Source organism: Lactuca serriola, chromosome 7 (genome assembly GCF_051521515.1).
Source record: "Lactuca serriola cultivar US96UC23 chromosome 7, Lser_US96UC23_V15, whole genome shotgun sequence".
NCBI lineage: Eukaryota > Viridiplantae > Streptophyta > Magnoliopsida > Asterales > Asteraceae > Lactuca > Lactuca serriola.
Window position 1 is genome coordinate 189893063 of NC_136414.1, and position 4647 is coordinate 189897709.

The 4647-nt window shown below is 38.1% G+C and overlaps 1 non-coding gene across 1 annotated transcript; it reads right to left on the reverse strand.

The window, feature by feature from the left end:
* Positions 1 to 1551: 1551 nt before the first annotated feature.
* On the reverse strand, positions 1552 to 1658 carry LOC145065085 (small nucleolar RNA R71). Its single transcript, XR_013688237.1, has one exon. It is a non-coding gene; the product is annotated as a small nucleolar RNA R71 (small nucleolar RNA).
* Between the last annotated feature and the right edge of the window lie 2989 nt (positions 1659 to 4647).

Below are 4647 nucleotides of genomic sequence, written 5' to 3' on the forward strand. Positions count from 1 at the left end.
TACCTAATAACGAAGTGAACACTAGTTTATTAGAGCTAAGATCAAACCAATCTTAGATAAGTAATTGAATCATTAAATTAAGCTGTGTTAGAGAACTCATATTATGAATGTAATTGTGTTTTGATTAATCAATCTTCATAGCTCCAATCTTATTTAATACTTGATTTTGTGTTAACTATTGTGTGACCACACATAGATTTACATGAATTGACTAATAATTAGTAGGTTTAGAACTAAACTGCTAATACTTCTTAAATTGGTAACCAACGGTAATAGTCTCGACTAATGTATAACCATTGAGTGAAAGTGGATTCGAACTAACAGAAGTATTTTGTTCATTGATTGAGTTTTGTTAAAGAATTAAGTTCATCTAAACTTGCAAAATTAGATACAAACCCCTTTAGCTTATTAATAATTAGATTAATTTAGTAGCAAACATATAAATTAATAACATCTTTCCCTGTGATCGACACCCGACTTACCCAAGCTATACTATAATCTGACTAGTTCACTGCCTATAAGTGAATAGTTAGTCAAAGATTGTTAGGTTATAAATATTAAAATTAGTGGGTACTTCCATGCACATCTAGTTTTTGGCGTCGTTGCCGGGGAACGGCTTAGTTTATTAGTTTATTTAGTTGCATTAGATTAATCGATCCTTTTTGTGGGATAAAACCTGCAAAAAGTTAATTAGTTATTTTTATTTGTTTAGTTTATTAGCATATTATTTTAGCAAAAATTTTGATTTTTTTTTCTGTCACAGAATTCACGACGTGAGCTTTATAAACTCACGACGTGAATGTTGTGATTCTTAGTTTTCCTTAGTTTTTAGTTTATTTTTCTATTTTAGTTCAGTTTTACGTTTTTATTTTGTTTAGTCTGCAGGAGTTCATGACCAGAGGCTCTAACACACCTTTGGTACCACCGATTGAAGATCCAGAAGCTGCACTTCACAAAAAGACTGATAAGAAGACGCCATTGCAAGAACTAAAGTCAGCATTTTCAAGGAAGTCGGGAAAGAAGACAGGAGAGTCAAGTTCATCCTCAAATAACAAGAGCAAGCTTGAACACTTGGATCAAATACCCGTCCAAACCAAATCAGAATACGATACCGAGCCTGAATTTGAAGAACATACGAGCGAACCTGAGAACGAGCCAAGGAACGAGATGGCAGACATTGAGGAGATGTCTATGGGAGCTTACAAGAAGTGGATCCAAGAAGATGTGGGTCCCGGTTTAATCCAACCCGCAATACCTGCCACTGCCACATTCGAGATGAAGGGGCACATCTTGACCGCATTGAAGGAGATCCCTTTCTATGGGAAAGATCATGAGGATGCTTTTAAGCATCTAGATGAAGTCAATGACATTGCGGATTACTTCAATGTCCCAAATGTCAATAGAAACACCGTATTGCTCAGGATGCTTCCCATTACTTTCAAGGGAGCTGCTAAAGAGTGGTTAAAATCACTTCCATCGGGTAGAATCACCACTTGGGCTCAAATGCGTGAGCAATTTCTTGACCAGTTTTGCCTACCATCCAAGATACCTAAACTCAAGAAGGCAATAGCCAACTTTGAACAACAGTCGGTGGAGTCATTATACGAAGCATGGGAGCGGTACAAGGGATTGCTCAGAAATTGTCCTCAGCATGATCTTAATGTGCCACAATAGATGTCAATTTTCTATAATGGGGTCAACGTTATGACAAGACAAATCCTTGATTCTCAAGGACCTTTGACAAAGAAAAATACAAGGGAGGTCAAGGAACTAATTGAAGAATTCGCGAAGCACTCTTGTGAGTACCACAACCCTAGGCAAGATGGAATCAAAGGCGGTGGAGGTACACAAACTGAAGAAATAACAGCTATGATGGCTATGCTAAATAATATGGATCGGAGGTTGACACAAATGGACCACTCAATTCATTCCATAAGAGTTGGTTGCGAGAGGTGTAATGGTCCATACTTGACCAAGGACTGCAATTTAGATGAGTTTGGGAACAGAAAAGCTCAAGTGTGTTACTCGAGTGGGGACAAGTATGATGAAGACTGGAGAAAACCAAAGAAGGAGTGGTTGCCATATGAAGAATTTAAGAAGCAAAAAGAAGAAAAGTATAGGCAAACAAGCCGAGGCTTCTACCAAAAGGAGCAGCCACTAGCTGAGAAGAAACCCGATCTAGAGACCATGTTGATGAAGTTTATGGAAGCTTCGGAAAAGAGACATGAGGATACTGATTCTGCTATTAATGAACAAAGAACTTTGATAAAGAATCATCATGCATTGATGGTAGAACAACAGGCTTTAATAAAATATCAACAAGCTTCCATTAATAATCTTGAAGTGCAACTTGGTCAACTAGCCACTCTGGTTTATGAGAAGTTGTCCCCAAAGAATCCTGAAACAAAGACCCAATCTCATGTAATGGCTATAGATACTGAAGAAGAGGCCATCTCTGAGTTCCTGGAGGCACTAGAAGAAGAACCAAAGCAGCCCGATCCAAAACCAAAGAAGCCCAAGCTCAAGAATCAAGATGCTGAATTGACGATCTCACGACGTGAGCCATATAAGCTCACGACGTGGGCTCGTCATGAATAAAAAAATTCTGTAGCTAGTTCGGTTTATCAGCCGCCCTTTTCGTTTCCTTCCCGAGCTGCCCTTAGTCCACTAGAAAGAGAGCATATAGAGTTTGTTAAGCACGTGAAGGGTATCTCAATTAATACTCCCTTTGTCGAGTCCTTATCCAAAATTCCCGAGTATCAAAAATTACTGCAAGACTTAATAGACACTCGCAAGCAATTAAAGAAGAATTCCAAGGTGATTCTAAGTGAGCAAAGCTCAAAAGTTGTGTTGGGAGAGACACCTAAGAAGATGGGAGATCCTGGACGCCTCACTCTTCCATGTGAGTTTGGTAACAACATGAAGGTTGATGCTTTAGCCGATTCTGGGGGTAGCATTAGTTTGATGCCTTATTCGTTATATCAGAAGTTAGATATTTAGAATTTGAAGGCTACAAGAATGACTATTCACATGGCGAACCGTTCAGTGACACAGCCTCGGGGCATTGTAGAAGGTATTTTAGTAAAAATTGGAAAATTTGTTTTTCCAATAGATTTTGTAGTGTTGGATATGAAGGAAGACCCCGATATTCCAATTATCCTTGGTCGTCCATTGCTTAACACTGCTGGAGCTCTGGTTGATATTCGCGAGTCTAAGCTCACCTTGAGGGTTGGTGATGAAAAAGAAATTTTTAGGATAGAAGATGGCTTTCAAAGGAATCATGAAGAGGTGTTCACCATTAATGAAGATAATGAATTAGAAGAATTAGAAAAGCTCATGGAAGAAGAAATCAATACAATTCATCAAGTCAAAAGAACAAAACCAAGAGCATCTGTTCCATATTTAGTTAAAGTCATTGCTTACAAGAGTCCACCTTCTTGGGTGAGCGAGGGAGATGATGAGATGACAAGTTATGAAGAGGAGGTTACTTCGAAGATGACAAAGCCAGTAGTGAAAGAGGAGAAGGATGCTATGGAGTGCAAGGAGGAAACTAAAGGGACCAAATGCAAGCTTGAGGAAGATGAGGTCAAAGCTAAAAAGGAAAATTCGAAAAAGGCGTACAAAAGACGAGTTCAAGCTTATAGGAGGCGTTTCAAGGAACAGAAGATCCTAGTGGTAGACTCTTCAGACGATTCAACATAGGATGCATGGAGTCCAGCACAAGGCTCCAAGAAAAAGAAGCGCTTCTCAGGAGGCAACCCGAGTTTGGTTTGTAATTTTTTTCTTTTCTTTTTTAGTTTTTGCGTTTTAGTCTTAAAAAACATAGATCATATCATCCAACTCGCTTATAACATAATTAAACACTGAATGTGGGGAATAAAATGGAAGTAGTAATAATGGAGAATTTAGTTAAAAGACAAAATTGATTTAGTATGAATTTTCCCTTCCAAACAAAATTCACGACGTGACTTCTTCAGAATTCACGACGTGAATCGTGAATAAACCGGATAATAAGTCAATAATACAGTTTAGCCCATTTTATATTAGACTAAGTGGCGCAAGACCAATCCGTGAATGCATGGCCGAATATTAAGCTTGGACGAAATTCACGACGTAAATTGTAATAAGATCACGACGTGAGTTTTAAATTGCACAGGACCACAGAATGAAGACCAAGAAACCAGTTGACTCCTATTTCTTTATTCCTCACGAAGTGAAAAAACAATCTGGTCCCCCCCCCCCTTGCTCCGATTTAGGCTGACAATACTCAATTTTCGTGCTTGCTTACGTAATAATTCCATACAAGGTAATGATTTTTGTATTTTATGTTTAATTTTTTCTTTAATAGTTGAATTTAGGGCTAGGGTTTGTTCATTTGTTAAATTGTATAAAATACACCCTAAGATTCGTGGATTACCCTTGGAATATAGTTGATTATTGGTTGAAAATGTCATAGGAGTAAACCCCTAGCACTATCATGGCCGATTTGTACAGAAACAAGACCAAGTATAGAATCTGACTACGAACTCACGACGTGAATTCTTAGGAATTCACGCCGTGAATTCTGGACTGTGCAAGTTCTTTGTTCCTTTTATTTCTAAACTGTTGGGTTGTTGTTTTGGCTGTGTTTTTTCCTTATTTTTGCAG